The sequence below is a fragment of the Corapipo altera genome, unplaced genomic scaffold (genome assembly GCF_003945725.1).
Source record: "Corapipo altera isolate COAL_440 unplaced genomic scaffold, ASM394572v1 23, whole genome shotgun sequence".
NCBI classification, from domain to species: Eukaryota; Metazoa; Chordata; class Aves; order Passeriformes; family Pipridae; genus Corapipo; species Corapipo altera.
This window is the reverse complement of record NW_020884878.1, coordinates 25616061-25634741: the sequence shown is the minus strand read 5'-3', so window position 1 is coordinate 25634741 and position 18681 is coordinate 25616061. Positions and strand designations below refer to the sequence as shown.

The following is an 18681-nucleotide window of genomic DNA, read 5'->3' as shown; positions in this document are numbered from 1 at the left end:
TCCTTTTCTTTCACTGAAATAGAATTGAGATTCATGAACCTAAGAGCTTCAGGTTTTATTCTGTGTTCAGTTTAAAACCAGATCAAATTGCAGATAAGACCCCAAAATGTGGTTGGAGTGCAGAGTGCTTCCTGAACCATCTTGCAGTCAAATGTTACATCTTCTAAACATTTTTGGCAGGAAAATCCTGTTCATCTAAAGTAAAATCAAGATCATACACCTGTGTTGGAGTATGACACTACGAAACAGTAGAATAGTGCACGTAGGCACTACAGCCTCAAATTGTGCTGGGGAGGTTTAAATTGGATATTAGGAAAAATTTCTTCACTGAGAGGGTTATCAAGCATTGGAACAGGCTGCCCAGGGAAACTGTCTCTGGAGGTATTTAAGACATGTAGACTGGGTGCCTAGGGACGTGGTTTAGTGGTGAATTTGGCAGTGTTAGGTTAGTGGTTGGACTTGATGATTTCAAGGGTCTTTTGCAACCTAAATGATTCTATGATTATGCTCTAGAGTGCTTCATAGAGGTTTTAAATGGAATGTGCATATCACACAGTACAGGAATCAAAGGCAATATGATACAGCAGTTTTAAATTATTTTTGAACCATGATAGTATTAGAAAGTAGAAGGACTAGTATCTGCTGTCTCTTAAAGCTGCATACTAACAGCTTTCTGCTGCTGGGTAAGATAATAAATTGCTGATCAATTTAATTAAAAATGGGCAAATTAGTGGCAATTAAGAGGATACTTCCTTTACGATTCTTGCTGTCTTTGGAGGAATGGATGCCTGACATAAATTAATGCTAATGTTAAATCTTGACAACTTCTGCTTTGGAAGTTTGTACATGATAATTATAACTATAGTTGAAAGAGATGTTATCAAGTTGTCTGGAACTAAGTAACTATTTCTTTCCTATATAGAAATATTAATTTCACTGTGCGATATCTTAAATCATACATATTAACAATATACTGCTTTTATATTAGACTTTGTATAACTATGTTTTTAGAGTCAAACCTAGCTATGAAATTCTGATGCAAAAGTTTCAGGAAGATGTCTCACATATTTTGATGAGTAATGACAAAATTATCAGAGGGACATAAACTACAGCAGCTGTGTTTTTTTAATATTAAGAAAAAGACTAACATTTTTCTTCTCTGTGTTAACAGTAACTTTGAAAGCTTTCTGGTTTTATTTTTTTCACATTTTTTAATAACTACTGTTTAGTAGCTTTATTACGTAAGTCTTAATCACTGAGGATTTTGCTTTAGGAATTTTTTTACCCAGATGTTAATAGTTTTAAACAGAGAAGTCAATTTGCATTCTCTTGAAGGGAGGGGAGGAATTTTGTGGAAGCCTTGTCAAAACCATCCTTGAGTGGTTGTAATTTTAAAACACTGGTCAAATAACATAGCTCTGTTTTTCTGTTAAATGGTTCGGGGCCAAGAATACGGGAAAGGTGTGTCTAGATCAAAATGACATAGTGTGCCTCACTTTCTGTTTGCAAAGAATGCTTGTATTGCAAGTACTTCTTTAGTAAAAAAATTAAAAGAAAACACATTTGAAAAACTCTATGAATTTGAAAGTATTCAGTGTTTCTAAAAACAACGTTATTAGAACAAGATTGCTAGAAAGTAAAATATTCCCTTGCAGTTCTGGGAAAACCAGGACAACAATCCTGTTCTAGTCCATGTGCTTCAGCGAGTGATATTGACTGCCAATGATTGTAAACCTGTTAATTTTATTGTCACAAAACCAGATGATTGATAGGTATAAAGGAAATTTGTATTTATTTTTTAGTTGGCTAATACCATGTTTTAGATTCTGTATTCAATATATATTGTGAAAGATATCAGAGTATTTATATGATGTCTAAATGTATCTCCCTAGGCAGTCCTCACCTGATAGTAGAATATTTACATTGTAAGGAGTGTAAATCCTGAACTCTAAGGAATAATTTAATCTCCTTTCAGTGTTACTGAATAGGGATTACTGACACCCTTGTTTGTCCATGTTTGTATTGGAGATTTTCCCAGCAAAGTGTGTAAGCACTAGTGTTTCTTAGTTACCTGAATTATCCTTCATTCATATTTTCATTTAGAAATGTGGGGGGAAACTGTATTTCATTCCCTCTAGTGGTGGGAAAGACTGGAGTGTGGAGAGCTTTGGGGAAACTTTCCTACAACATCTCAGTTTAGGTATATTGAACTGTTTTCTCCTCTTTTCTATGTAATTATGATCTTGTTCAAATAATACATTGATGATTTATGCAAGCACATACAGAAGTGCTATTAGATGGGTTGAATGTTGGATTATTTTCTGTATCTCATGGAACTATGGCTTAACTTTTGTTTAGCAGCTTCCAGACTGTACAAACCAATACATGATAATTTATTTCAATGCTCGATTTCAGTAGACAGTTCTGTCCTCTTTCAAATTTCTTGCCTTATCTCCTCTACTCAGTGAAGTCTTTGCCTTTTTTTGGTAAGTTTCCACTGCTGAAGTAATTTGCAGAGTTCTTGAATTTGATAAAAATATTTTTCTCCTAGCTGCTTTTTTTTCCCATTTTTTTTCAATAACAGGTTTAATTGCTTGAGGTTTTTTTAATGAGTATTTTAAAAATTTGATTCTATATATAGTTCCTTTATAATATATTTCCCTGTGTTTATTATAAATAATGAAAATGTATTTTTAGTGGATTTTCAGTTTCAACATATAATTTCTCTCAGAATTCTTTTTACTGTGCAGTTTGTGGATTCAGAACCTGCAAGCTTACAAAAAAAATGGAGTCCACTTGAAGGAAATTTATATATCGGTGCTCAGGGCTGAAGGAATATTAATTATGAAATCATCTATTGATCATCAACTGAAAAATAAGAATTGATGTTGGATATATTTGATGTATGAAACATTTGAATAATAATAACCTTTGCTTATGGCACTGTTTCATTTTATCAGTAATGTGGAAGGGCAAAGAAAGAAAATTTATTTTCTAAAATATTGTCACATTCTGGAGCAGTGATCTTATAACTCAGTCAGTCACTAAGAATATGTAAAGTATTTTTAGTTCTGGAAACAAAGAGCTTAGTAAGACAGTGTAACTTCTGTATTTAATAGTTATTTTTAAGGACAGGATCACAATTTTTTAACTGGTCCCAGACTGATGTTTACTGAAGATGGAAAGTATTCCTGCCTAAGAGTTAAAATTACAATAGCAATGACATTTTAGATATTATTTAAGATGATATTTTGTCTCAGACAAGGTGTATTAACTGTGTGGGTTCAGGTGGAATAGAAGTAACTTAGGTGCTATAAGTATTCAGTGAAGCTCCTTGAGACTTGGAAGTCTTCAGAAAGCAGTTCTTTGGAGTTTGGGATGAATGGATGAAATACGCAAGGCTGTTCTGTGACCTTCAGATGGGGATTAATTCCCTCACAGAACATAAAGCTTTCAGTTCTTTGGTATTGCTAATAGTCTTCCATGCTAAGAAAACAGTCTTCCTTTCACCCTTCTCCAGAATTCAGGTGCTTTGGCCAATGGGTAAAAAGAGTTCTCATATTCAGTTTGTTGACTGACTTTCTGTGGCTTTTGTACAGCCAAAGGTGTATTTTTCCTCCCACCAGGAAAAATACATGAAGAAATATAACATAGCGTGTTACTGCAGGTGTTGCTTCCTTGTGTTCACTGTCATAAAATGCATTTAAAAGAAATAGTAAAGTATATAGGAATAGCCATTTGGCTTTTAGGTGTCCATTTTAAATCAACTCTTGGTATACATTTGTGTGGCTTCAGTTTTAGTATGTGCATTATAAAGACTAGTAGTGTACTCTTAACTCATACAGATAAGGTTTGCAGAATTTCTTAGGAGTCTTAAAGATCTCAGTAATTCTTAGCTATCGAATCCTGATGGACTTCAGGAATCTGTAATCTGAGGTTCTCACCATGATGTTCACCAAACTATTTTTGCAGCTTTTAAGTTCAAACAAAGGAGGTAGCTTCCCCCTCTCACCGATGAGATTCAAAGAATTTAGAAGTGTGCAGAAGAGTTTCTGTTCTAATAATTTCCCATGTTTTCAGTTGAAGAAAATCTAGCATTTTCCCTATTATGGTCTGAATTATTTGTAGGTGTATAGATTAACTCCTCAGAGTTATATTTTTCAATTTTGGAAAAAGATTAAATTATAGGGAGAAGTATTTTTCTTTATGCTGAATTTCCAAAATAATCACTCCCTATTTTTTTGCCTGTATTTTGCTTATTGCAAATCACAAATACTGTGTCCTTGATATTTTGATAGATTAACTTTATATATAATTCAGCGGCTGAAATATAGAATTTATGTATAGCAAGGGAAATGATAAGTATTGAAAAAATTGTAAAAATCTTCAATGTCCAGTTAGGGGGAACAGTCATAGATAAAACAATGGAATTTATTTATTGGGTTCATTACTAGGACATGGAAGTTAAATATGAACTTTTAGAAATTGTATGAAGTGGCTGCCTAGACTGACAAGAAATAAATAACTGTGCTTCTTTGTAAAGTAAGATTTTTTTTTTTGAGGCAAAATATTTGCTGTGTTTTTTCATAGACTAAGTTCCTCTTCCTTTTATAATAAGTAGATTTTTATCTGCAAGGATTTGAATTGTCCCTTTACACTCATCATGTTAAATGATTACTTTTTTTTAATCGACTTGTTATTTTTTCATTTAATTAATTGTGGATTGGAGCTCCATAACTTCCTCCACCTAGGGGATGACCATTGTCATCAGAAGTGAATAAGAGTGTGAATTAAGGGAAGAGGGTAAGAAGTAATTGCATAGTTGGCAGTGCTTTAAGCACTGTAAAAATAATTAAGTAACTTGTTCCATTCAAAAGACAGGGTTTGTTTAGGTTGGTTTGTTTTGTTGGGTTTTTTATAGTATGAATTTTAAAATGAGATGGGAACAAGGAAATTTTTTAATCAACAGGATGCCTGTCATTCTCTATGTCTCATCTGAACTATTCAGGCGGGGTCAATTTTTTTTTTTCCAGAAGGGGATCTTCAGCGATATCTTTGAGGTAGTTTCTTCCTGTGAGAAATGTTGAGCTTTATGTAAACAAAAAAGTCACTGTATTTCTCCCTGTTAGATGTGTGGAGTTGTTTTCACTCACTCTCAGTCTTGTTGTGTTAATATTGAATAAGCAGAGACAGTCAGACTGGTGGTGAAAGATGGTAAGCAAGCCGGAGGGCTTGTTCTGGTCAGCTTTAAACCTCTGATTGCCAGGTTTTCCTAATTTCCCATTTCCAGGGCATCTCTAGTGTGACCTTGCCTGCTGAATATGATGTTCTGGGTTGCAAGATTCTCACATGCATTTGGGAATGGGCAGCCAGGCATTGTTTACAGGATGCCAAATGAACCGTGCACTCACAGCAAGTTTGATAAACACATATTTCCTCCTTTTATCAGTGAGATTGCAGAATGTGAAGTATGAATTTCCAGTTTTACTCCTTCCCCTCAGACCTTTTCCTGTTTAAAAACTGAATCTCACTAATTGGGTGATGATACATCCTTAGTTTTTGGGTTGCTTTTTTTGTTTTTGATGTTTTGAATTCAGCTTACTGGTCACTGACACTTTATTTCAGTGCTTACCTTGACCAGGTTTGGTAGACTTTCAGAGAAAAGCTTTCCATTTGCTCAGCACAGAAAAGGTTCATCCCTATCAATGTAAAGTGAATGCTAATTAACAGTAATGACTTCTAATCACTTTGCTTTTATACTCCTTTAGGAGCACTGCTATTATCCAATGTAGTTAAGTGAAATGCTTGTATATGTATCAACAATGCTGTATTTCTTCTCACAGCTATTGCTCATAATCAAGCTTTGAATAAATTAGGATAGTAAAATTGGTTTTAATGTGCTCTATTGCACAGGGAGAAAGGAACCTTAAATATCTTGTTAAATATCTTGAATATTTAGAGAGTTATTTATTAACATTTTGGCATTCAGTATTGTAGTTAAATGGAAAAATATATTAAGATGTTTAAGTCAATTTTGAAGACATTATCAAAACTTTTTTCATCATTTGAATTTTATTTAAGTGACATGCATAGACTCAACAGTCTCTGGAGCAGCCCCATTTGGATCCAATTGCATATCTCTAGGAATGTCCTGCAAATTTCTGACTTAAAATGCAATTAAGTTTTACATAGAACAAACATGTACCTTAACTTCAGAACTTCACCTGTTTTAGCCTAGTGACATAGTGTATATATAGGATAATATGCATTTATGCATGTCTTTTATTAAGGTAATGTATCTAAAAACCGGTTAGTTTTTTTTTACGTGCATGCAAGCTGCCTGCCTGCAATCATATACACTTCAAAAAGAGTAGAAAAGTAATACTAGTGAAATTTTTATCAACAACTGGAAACAATAAAATAAGGTGAAACTTTATTTTAGCAAAACTAGACTGCCAGAAGCAATGCTAATGAGAAGAGATTATAAACTGGTAGTATATGTTAAACAATTTTAAAGCCGTTCTTATTTAGAAACAGAATTAACTTGAAGACAGAATATATGTGAATTTGAAATTTAGTGAACTTTTCCACTTAACATTACACATACAGGGCCTGCTTGGAAGCCATAGATGGCAAAATCTGGATGAAACCCATTTCTGACATGAAAATTAGTTTTTGTTTTAATTTCTATTTTAGTAATAAGTTGCTTGAAACAATTACTTAAACCACTTAGAAGAAATTCTAGGTCTTAGTGTCTATGAAGGAACTGGGGGTCTTGCATAGTAAGTATGTTTGTGCTGCCTGGTTTTGCAATTTATAAAAAAAAAATAGATTTTCATTTTCTGTGGCAGTTTCCTTTAATGTAATACATCTGTCTTTGCATGCTTAGAGACAGAATTCTTTCACAGTTACCATCACAGTTCTTATGGATGTGGATGTGAGTGAGTATCCACAGTCACCGTCTGTGATTTTGATTTTGTTTGTTTTGTTCATTCATTCACATAGCTTTAGACAATTTTCTGGTATGTTTAGTTTGCTTGAGCATCTTTGTTAATGTTTATTCTTTGGTTCGTTATGAAGTCATTGCCTAACTTAATTTCAAATTACCTTCCATGTAGCCTTTACTCTTGAAATGCAAATTTGAGTCAGTGTTCATAAAAGTCCTGTGTTCTTTTGCTGTAGGATTGTAAAACATGCTGCTTATGTGGGTTTTCCTACTGGAATGTTGATAAAAAGCAACACCTTTCTTCTCCAAAGTTTCATGAAATGATTGATACCTTCCATATCTTATTTCAGTACTTTGATTTCTTACTAGGCATTTTCATAATGCTTTTAAAGGATAAAAATGAAATATATATTAAAAAAATAATTATTCTGTACTGAGGTTTTATATTCTGTACTGAGGCTATTTTATATTATTTACACTTCTCATTAGGCAGTAGTTATATAACTTTTAAAATTCATTAGGGTTAATGAAATGTAGTTGAGGTTATTTCTAATAAAATACAATCAAGGACAGGCAAACTTTTGTATAAACTAACAGTAAAACATTTATCAAATGTCTTTTCATAAATATTTGTATCTCTCAAGCACATTCTTTGTGTAAAAATCATTTTGCATGGAATTACTCAGTTATTTAGGCTGACTTATTTAACATACCTTCCCCTTTCATATGAATGTCATACATACAGCAGTCTCAAGGTTACATTTTTTTCAGCTGGACATTTGCTGTTTCTGATCGATATATTTAAAGGTAATTCTTCTGGAAAGGCTGGGATTTAATTTGGTTTATATTGCACCAATGTTACTGCTTTCAAAGTAGAAATGATTGATTTGTAACTGTCATTATGAAAAGAAATAAAACGGAACTGGCCTTTTATACTGTGAAAGGGCTGTATAGCGTGAAGATATTCTTTCTGTTGATAAATTCTGCCTGTGGAAGAATTGCATAACAGTCATCCTTCATTTTCATATTGATTATGAGTGGGATGCCAGTAATAGGTTGCTGTTTGCAAAGGATAAGGTGGCACTATGATTAGTTACCTTTTCCATGGAAAGCACGACAAAGGAAAATGCCAAATGTGTGCACTGCAGTATTCCTATCAGCCTGACAGTCTGTTACGTGAACTTTTTTCTCAGTCCATTTTCCTTCAGAAATACAGCTTCAGTCTTTTTACCTTATTATTCTTTTAGGTTTAGTGCATTTGCATGCTCTCCTAACTCCAGATTCTTTCCTTAGTTCATTATTTATTTTCTTGACAATCTTCTGTTCTTGGGCCCTAGTGGCATTATAACTCTTGAAAACTGATACAACAGTGCCCTCTGTAGTTTCTCCTTACATGGTTACTACCTGCAGCTGGCTTTGAGCATTTAGGTAAAGAGCAGGATGTTTAGACTTATTTTTAGCTCAAACAAAAGCCCATTTTTTCTTAAGGAAACATTTTGATTTTTCACTGACTGTTTTATATGGAAGAAAGGGAACAAAAGAGGCTGTTCTGAGTCATCTTCTCGGTTTATAAGATCTCCTGTCATTATCTAGTGAAAATCTGAAATTTTATCAGGCATTCATTCAGGGCAGTCATTAAAATAAGATAGAATTTTCTGAGTTGTTAGGCTTTTTGAAGCTTTTGTTTGAAATGGAGCTTCAAAACAAAAGAATTTTAAACTTAATTCCTTTGTGCTTGCTGCTTCTCCTAAATTAGTTCTTACATGATCTGCCAGGGACTAAAGACATGCTCGCCATCAGAACACCTAAGCTTTATTAACGATGTTGTTTAATTCACACGGTGACTGAAGTAATTGTTGTTCATTAGCATTGATTTGTCTCCAAAACTCATTTACAATTTAGATTTATCTTTTACCTCGTTGTAGTTTAATGTGCAAATAACTTTTTAGTCTGTGTTTTCTGCAGAACTTGTTGGATGGTTTCAGAATTGAACATACATGTCCCCTACATTTGCATACGTGCATGTTCATACTCATACCCTGCCATTTAAATATTATAGACTACAATAAAAAAGCATGACCTTTTAAAAAATAAATGCTTTAACTACAATTAGTTTCTTCTGTAACGGCACCATAAAAGTCACTCTGTGAAAAGTTAAATGGCTTTATTTTATGATGGGGAGTGTTAATGTACATGTAGAACACACTCTTAATGCACTTCTATGAAATGAAAATCATAAGTCATTGCAGTAAATTATAGTTAATGATGTAACCATTGATGGCTATTCAAAACATTCCTGTATCTCTAATGATTTGTGTAAAACACATGACTGACCACATGGCTTCGTTTGTTTGGAACAGTAGATAGATAAATGCACCAACTTTCTACTTCTGAAGACCATTTTTTCTGTGTAACAAGTGATAAGATTTTTGGTGGAGTGAACAGTACATCACAAACCACTTGCAGGATTTGAGATATGGTAATAAATAGAGAAGAAGACTAATTTAATATTAAATTAAGAGGTGAGATGCTTTAGAAATGTAGTATGTAGAAGCTCTCTCTTTTTTTTCTGTTTTATGGGTAATCACTAGCCTCTAGTCGTACAATATCTTTACTTTTTATTGTGGGATTTTTTTATACTGAAATGTTGCTGGAGGAAGCAACTATAATGGCAGAATGTGCACTGGCTAATCCAGAAAATACCCCATATTTACTATCCATTAACATAATTCAATTACAGAACTAAAAATGTTATTTGAGTAAAGCAACTCTTATTCTACAAAACAGTAGAATAAGGCAAAAAAGTAATGTGGTCAAGTAATTTGACAATAAAGGTGATTTGGTCAAAAGTACTTTCCTTCACTCTAAATTTAAACTCTGAATCAAGCCTAATTCTTGCACCTATTGCATAATTATTGTTAATTGTAAGTATTGGGAGGGGAGAAGAGTGTCAATTTTTGTTAATGAGCTTCTTCATGCATGGGGATTTTCTTATGGTAAAACAAGTATTATTTTTTTAAACAGTATGGCCAAACCATGGATTGTTTTTAAAGTGATCTTGAAAGCTTACTTCATGAAGGAAGGGGAGAGATTGAGTATTAGAAAAAAGAGGCAATATAAATTTCTACTTTAAAGTAAATAGCTACTTTAGATATAATTTTAATATTTTTAATGGAACTTCATCACAGTTCAGTCTCTTTAAACAAATCTGCCATACAGATCAGTGGGAATTTTGCTTAGAAAATGAATTCTTAATTAAAATATTTTAATTAAGAAAACAAGTACAGGTGATTTGTTGTAAGTGTGATCTGGTTAGCAGTGAGGAAGGTTTTAATTGTAAGATGTTGTCTATTTGGAAAAATGAATAATATGTGTTTTCTTGCAATGAAACTAGCCAATTAAGATTCAGCATAATTAAAATAGTGATAAATGTCTACTACAATATTGGAGACAATAAATTACAGCTTTTCTGTCTGCTGAGAGCTGGCATAATTTACTAAGACCGGGCAAAGAAGTGACAGATGCTTATAGGAAATGTCCTTTTTAGTCCACATATTTTTCTGTTTAGTTGAAGTGTCGATGACTTTAGCCCATTCTATAATCATTACCTCCCCCTAAATACTGTGCTTCTTTTCATTTAGTCGGGTTATGTGATCTATGTCTGAAATCTTTAATGAAAGAGAATATATGTTTAAGGGAAATTTGTAGTTGAAAATACTTGTTTTCAAATAACTTACTTAAGAATGATCATTTTCAAATGTCCTTTCATAAAATCTAAGCTGATGCAAAGTAATTAAGGGTATTTCTGAAAAGTGTCTTAATTTAATTCCTAGTATTTCTTTGACTCTGAAATACCAAAAGATGTGGAGACTGAATGTTGGGAATGTATTTTATATATAAAATAGTAAATATCTAGTCCAATTTACTTAGTTAACAGTTGTCTACACTATAGCACTACTTATAAAAAGAAAAACAAATGTTGCAATCTAGAATGGAACATTATTTGACATAACAGCAGAACTATTGACTGTTCTCACTGGAGACATTTATAAGAGTCTTTTTTATGACCCTAGGACATATGATTATGCCTTTATGATTATGTTCAAGTTTGTTTATCCTTTTTTTTTAGGATATTCTTTGAAAGACATTTTTTATTTTACTTTCAAGACATTCTTTCTTTCTCTAGAATTCGATCACATGAGAGAGAATCTTTGATGGCATATTATTTTAAAAGGAAAAAACACAGTATTTAGGTTTAACTTGGTTTCTTGATGGCCTGGTTTTATAACTTCAGGAAATATAGATAATATCCTCAAAATGATTGTGAAGCATCAGTAGATACTGAGAAGTTAGGTACTTAAAACAACTGAACACTTTTCCTTTGAAGTATTTTCTTAAGAACCTGTTTCTTCAACATTCCTTAGACATCTTGTTTTACTGTCTTATGTTATCCACCACCCCCATTTTTTTTCTTTTCTTCTGCTGTTTTGCTTAGACAGTGACTTGTTAAATAGATGGGGTTTGACTTTTTTTTCTTCTTTGTGGTGTACCTTTACTATCTATAACAGTGATACCCTTGTATTTCAGGAAGGCAGAGTTTATTACAGATTATGTCATCCAATAGGTGCATTAAACTACCTGGCATAGCTTTGTCATCTTGTCTTTTTTCAAACTCCTTGAGACCTCCTGGGAAGGAGGAAGATGAAGTGTTGTAGTGGTTTGAACCTTGTTTTCCCCCAGAGGCTGAAAAAGTGGTAACCCCCAGGGGTGGAGACCCCTGGAAGTTTTGAAGTTCTGCCCAATTAGCGCTCCTGCAGAAATGTAAACATATCACAAGCACCGGAAGAGAAGGGGTTGTAGTTTGGTTGGTAGAAGAAAGTAGCCATGTTGTGGTAGAGCCACGAGGAAAGGGGCCCGGAGCCCCTCGGGGCCTCTGGCCCCCCCCAGCTCCAGCTGGGGGCTACAGAGACAGAGCAGAAGCGGTGGCAGTGTCCAGAGACTCTGGATAAGAGCCAGGACAGATAAGAACTGAACCGGAGGAAGCAGCAGAAGAGAGAGAGCCCGCAGCAGAACTTCAGAGTTCTGGGGGTAGGAACTGTACCAAACCCCCCAAACTCCTTTAAGACCTCCTGGAAGGAGGAAGATGATGGACTCTTGCTTGAAAGAGCCTTGGAGTGCTACAGCACTTGCAGAGAGGAGCTGAGAAGCTCAAAGGCGTCCTGAAGCTGGACCGGGACGGAGAAGGAATGCGGGGGGGGTTGACCTTGGCCCCCCTCGCTGCTGCTGCTAAGCTAGCAGCCTTGAGACAGAGCACGGAGCTCTGCAAAGGGGAATTTGAATCCCCTGAGGAAGGGACTTTCACGAAGATGCCCCTGCATTTCGTGATATACCTGTGGTGACGCGAGTCTGGTCCCTGCTGGCAGCCCACAGGTGAGGCCTTCGCTTGGACCGAAGGAGAGCCGAGGGGCTTGGAGACCCCCTTGTGTGTATTGAACAGAGATCCAGCTACAACAATCCAGTTACTGCTGCATGCATGAGATGAGAAGACCTGCTGCCTTAGAAGAAGCTGCTGCCCTGAGAGACTGGAAGGGATCTGTCCTTCTTTCCCTCCTGGACTTTTATTTGGAGGGGAGAAGAGATCTGATCCTTTGTAGATACATATGTCATGGTAGAGATAGTTGTGATCGTGTGTATAATGTGTTATAGTATTTATTTGTACAGTCATTGTAATATATTCCCTTTCCCCCATTCTGAGTCTGGTTGTGTTTTGTCTGGAAAAAAACCCATCTCACATTAGGTTGAGATGTGGGAGGGGGGATGGAGCTAGGGAATTGGATTTTGGGGCTATCTCAAACCATGACACCTGGCCAATGTACCAGCACAAAGAAAGGATTAATTTGTATATATATAATATTTTTTAGTACTTAAGTTTAAACTTTTCAGTTTTTACAGAGCTGGATAACAGTTGGTTTATAGTTGCTAGGATTAATTTATTAAACTTTCTTGTTCATATAGTCATGTTTCATTCTGCTACAGTTTGTCCAGTATTTTTTTTCACATACCCTAACTTTCTTTTAGACCTTACAAATTTTCAGTAATCTGAGTGGTTTTGTGATATAATAGTCCTTTTGGCCACCTTCAGGGTTATCTTTATCCTTTGGAGACCAGTCCCATGTTCTCTGAAACTCTGCCAGTCATTATTTATTACCCCCTTGTCATTATGACTTATTCATTGCTTACATCACCATTCTCAAAAGTATTACTTTACAGAAATGGTGAACAGTGCTGTGAAGGGAAGATCAATAAATGCTTTCAAAGGAAGATTTACCCTGAGACTTAGATTTTCTTTTTAATACTAATCTTCTTTTTAATAATAGATCTTCTTTTTAATAATAATCTGTGCTATTAGTTATGAGATGGTTTTAATATTTTGACATCAAGTACCCTGTTTCTCAAAATGGAAAGATGCTATTGCATTAACTAACTTCTGTGGAGCAGCATGACTTGGACAGTTAAGTTGTATAACATACAATTTTCCAATTTTCAATACTTTGTGGTTTTTCCCGAATGCTTATCTTGTGAGCTAAAAATAAGCAGTTTCATTCCTTAAGCAAAAGTGATAAAACATTTATATAATAAACACTTAGAAATATTTCTTTGAATTTTAGTGATACTGTTTTGTGTAACTGCACAAAGAGAGGAAAGGGCTTCTTTGAAATCATCAGTTAGAAAAAACAGAAAAAATTCTGCTTCTCTCCATGTCTATTTAAATTGTTTTGAGAGCTTGATGACCCATGCTGTTTTTCCAGAGCATCCAATTTCATGTGATATGGTGACTCTTGACACTTTCTTGAAAGGTAGTTGTTCTAGAAAGCTATGTGAATATGTAATATTAAATTTATTCTATTAGTTGCAAATTCAAGCAGCTGAGAATCTGAAAGTGGCAAATGCATAATTTCATGCTCTCCTTTAATTGTCTTCTATTTCAAATATGCTGGAAAAGCAGATTTTAATCATATTATATTAAAAATTATATGAGGAAACCCACTGGAGTGAAACTAAACAAAAAGGTCATATGGATGTGTGATGTTTCATAAATTTTTACTTCTTGATTCTGCAATGTTAATTTTTTTCATTATTTTTGAAGTGAAGATAAAAATTTCTGTAACAAGTGTGCATACAAATGTGGACCAGACCGATGAAGAAGCTGGAAACCTAGAGTGTCCTTCACAGTAGAAACTTTTGCAATGTAAAATGAGGGAGTGCCACATCTAATTGGCAACCTGCTATTTCATAGGTAGAGAACATAGGTTTCATGGGCTAAATTTTTGTATTCATAAGATGATTGGGGGTTTCACTGGAAATTTTTGTTCAGCTGTTTTGTTTCTTTTTTTACCTCATAGTTACTACTCTATCGGTTGGTAGAATCCTCAGTGCTGTTTTATTGTCAGTTACTCCCAATACAGTTATATCCATGTCGTTCCAGCCTTGGAATATTCATGTTCTCAGTAATTATTTTGCTAGGCTGTCAGGATTTTGGCTGCCAGAATATTCCTGAGAAATACAAACTAAAGAGAGGGTTTGTCACATTATTTAATGTGGGTATAGTGCAGTGTAGAATAGGAACTGCTCTTCCCTTGGCCATTACTGCAATAGGAATGCAAAGTAATATAGTTAAGTGTTTTGAAGGATGTGCTCTCCAGTCTCAAAGCATTAGGCAGTCCTATAGATAGTGTATGTTAGCAGACTATTAGAGTAGCCTGCTCTAGTATTTATCTTTTCTGTATTAGCAGTTAACCTACTTCAGACTTAAGCACGAGTCAAAGTTGCAGAAACATAAGAGGTCTTCCAGGGATTACATTTTCCGTATTTGATCAAAGCAGTGTATCATGTTAAAGAAAAAATAAAAAAAGTAAAATCCTTAAATATCTAAGAAATTCAAAAGCAGGAGGTTCTTGCTTCCAGGCTTGTTTTCAGTCAGTAGTCTGGCATGCTGGTTTGTAGCTCAACTTGTAGTTCCTGGGAAGCTTCCTTTCCCCCACTTCTGAAGTCTGTCGAAAATCTTTTCACTTCCTTAATTGTGGAGTTTTATCTGTATGAGGCAAGGGTTATCTCTAATGCCTAAGTTCTTATTTCAGTAAAATGTAGAACTCATCCTCTTTGGTCACTTGTGTTTCAGTGCCTGGCATGTTTGACAGGATGTTGCATTGTTGTTGGTATGTACGTTTAAAACACATGAAGTAAACTCAACCTAATTTGTTAATTGTATCTTGTTAAGAACTGTGGACTAAGGCCACATTTGCAAGTCTCATTTTAGTACTTCAATTGAAAATGGGATTAGGATCCTTTACCTCTTCCTCCCAAGCATACAGTCACGGTGCAACAGTGTGATAATATGCAGTGTGAACAGGAGACACTGGTTTAAAATATTGAGACCATGAAAACTTCTCATTTTAAAAACTGACATCTGTCAATAAAACAACTATTCAGGCTGAAAGCTTAATATATAAATATTTTGCTTCTGCTAAATTAGACAAAAATATTTGTGGGAAGGCCACACTAACTTTGAAATGGGTAAGAAAGCTCAATAATGGACAGCCCATTGTGCAAATGTCTGCTCTGGGAACTGGAAGGGGACTGAAATCTTAGAGAATGTGATTGGCCCTGAACTTCTACCATCTATAAACATTTCTAATGTCCTTGTCCCTGCCTGGCTGTTTTATTTTTTTTTCTTGAAACTATCTTTTTGTGTCAGTCAGTTTGTGTGGATCTAGACTCGGAGACTGTTACTTGTCTGGTAGATTCTTTGGTGAATAAAAATACTTCTGCTCTTATTAAAAAGCTATTTTCCTTTTCCTGTTGTCTTGTTAGTACAGTCCACAGTCACATATACCAAGGGCTGTGGTCGTGATAATTTGCAATTTGCAATTTTATTCTCCTCAGTCCTCTGAAACTTCAATTTCTGCATTAAAAACCCTCAACCCACAGTGAATAATTGTAGCACCATGATTAGAGAAGGTGCATATGACTGAGAACCCACAGTATAGAATTAATGCATATACCTTCCAATGATAAAACATTCTGGAGATGCTTTTTTTTTTTAGTTTAGGCAACAAACAATTTGGGAAGTTCTTATTTAAGCAACATTGTCTTCTAAATTTAAATAACCCGTTTGTTCTTAATCTTGGAGAATATCATAACAATCTACCTGCAGCTGAGGAATGAGTGAGGGTAGATGATAAAGGAAAACATGCATTCTCTTCTATGTGATGCAGTTACATACTGGCAATATCTGAAAAGAGTGTTCAGCTTGCTTTGGTACACATTTTCAAAGATGTGGAATCTGAATTGTAAAGGAAATGCAGTTGGATTTAAGCATAGAAGGTGCTAAAGGGATCTTTGATGCTCTACATAAGTGATTTTCTCTTCTTTGCTACCATTTCCTATTAAAACAGCATGTACATTAATAATACACTTCAACAAGATATTGTTTTGATTGTACTGTAACTCTGAAATAATGTTTTTAAATCTCAATTAAAAAAAAAAAAAAGAGCTGACCAGAGGAACAGTGATCAAATGTATAACTTGCCTTTAGATTTTTTGCATTTTCTTGGATTTATATTTTTTTTTAATATTTACTTGTACCTAGGATGAGAATAGAAGAACTAAGATAAATAATGGAGTTTAAAAAAGTCAAACATACTTTGGAGGATATTGGAATTTGAAAGGAGTAAAAAAAACCACCTTAGTCTTTCCTCCTTTCTTGCTCAATAATGACCCTACATCGTCTGTTCTTCTTTGCCTTCGAAATAGGTTCAAGATCAATTTAATTGACAGTATTCTCTGACAGGGTTCCTGATTTTTCTTCTCAGTGTTCTCTGGACTGCACCTGTTCCTGATACTACTTTTCAGCACTTTTACTGCTTTTACGTTGAAATTCCTTTCCTTAATTTCTCTCTCCATTATTAAACATTTGTCTGCATTTAATCTTCTGGTATCACCCCACCAAGCTGTATTTTTTTTTCTTATTCTCTAAAACATTGTGAATTTGCCAGCCTGTCTCTCTTCTTTACCATGCTTTCATGTTCATGTACCCTTTCTGGTACTCTTATGGTGACTAAGGACATGTCTTCCTTGAGTAAGGAAAGCTTTACTTGCACCTAATTGCAAGTAATAAAATAAGTATTCCTCTCCCCCATATTGAGATACACATTTTCTTTCAGATTTTAAAGGGGCATAATGGGTACACTCTGAGAGCAACCTGATACTACAGCCCTGTTGACAATACGAGATGTCAGAACTTCACAAGAAAGAAAATACATTTCAGTGTAATGCAAACTAATAGAATAAAGCAAGATGGAATAGATATTATGGTAAGATTCAGTTTTTGGGGAATTTTGTGATTTTTTTTTTTTAATGTTAAGCATTAGCAGAAGGTGGTTTTTTCTATAATTTTTTAATCATCATTCCTTCACAGAAAACTCCTCTGAAAGTTTTACTTTGCTATATTTCTCTTTTGATTTTACTATTTCTGTGTTGATATTTTTAGTTTTCTCTTTCACCATTTCTTTGGCACATTATCATCTGCCTTTCCTTTCTGTTTCTTCCAATCTCCTTCTAAACATCCTACTTTTGTATTTCTTCCTCAAGGATTCTCAAGCTGCCCTTTTTTTCTGCTACCCGAATTCTCTCTACCTTGTAGCAATATCCCCTAAAGTGCGGTCTTGTCAACCCAGATTGGGGAAGCATTGCTTGCATATACTGGCATTTCCTGAAGGCTTTCTGCTTACAGCTTTACCTGGATTTAGGATGAGTTAGATTTTAACATGAATGTGATATTTTAGGACTTGGTTCATACTTGTTGCTGGCATAAGGAGTATTGTATTTTGTTTCAGAAGCATCAAGTCTGTTTAAAATGGGAAAGTTGGATCAGATTTGCTTAGAATACTTGTACAAGAATAGATGGTTTCAAATATCAATTTTCAATGTGAAACCTTAATGAAGTTTTCAGGTTTTGGCCAAATGTTTTTGTAGAAAGTGTCATATTAGTGCCTTATTGTGAAGCTGGTTTGCAGTCAACTGACTGAAATGCAGAATCTCCATTCTGTAGGAAAAAGATTTACAGAGGTTTTTGGTGAGAATCTGGAGGAAAGTTAGATACTGTAATATCCTGTGAGACAAACAAAAGCAGAAAATTGAAGATTTTTCTCTCTTCCTGGACTTAAACAGATGGTTCTTCTGAGAAAATGGCTTTGGGTGTTTTGTGCCATTTTTTCAGGATCCTGCCTGCAGGCTGGACATGGCAGAACTCTCTTGTCAGGTTGGGGCCAAACATATAGGGAAAGTCTGTTCCTATGTTCACTACAGTTCACCTAGGAACAGAAGGAGCAGTGCCAGTAGTTCTCAGAGAGGCCGGGATGATAACCGCTGACCAAGCTTGTCACTGTCTTTAAAGCAGAATTTAGGATGCTCTTGTACCAGGTTACATGGAGAGCCTTTAATTTTCTGGTCAGTTTGTAGAGTAGTTGGCTTTTTTTGAGTAAAACCAGATAATGAAGACAGGAGAGAAAGGTAAGTCCTTTCCAGACACCAGAGTAAAATGTGTGCTAAGGTATCCTCTTAAAAAACAAACCCACTCCTTTTTAGAGGCTTGTGATTTCAAAGTCTCAGCATAAGTTGCAAAGTATTTCTTGTTCCAGGCATGTACACTTGATGAAGGCAAGTCATTAGGAGTT

General features: G+C 34.8%; 1 protein-coding gene across 6 annotated transcripts in view; it reads left to right on the top strand.

Annotated features, from left to right (window-relative positions):
- Positions 1–18681, top strand: part of DPH6 (diphthamine biosynthesis 6) — a 198581-nt gene that overhangs the window by 8391 nt on the left and 171509 nt on the right. The window lies entirely within an intron of this gene.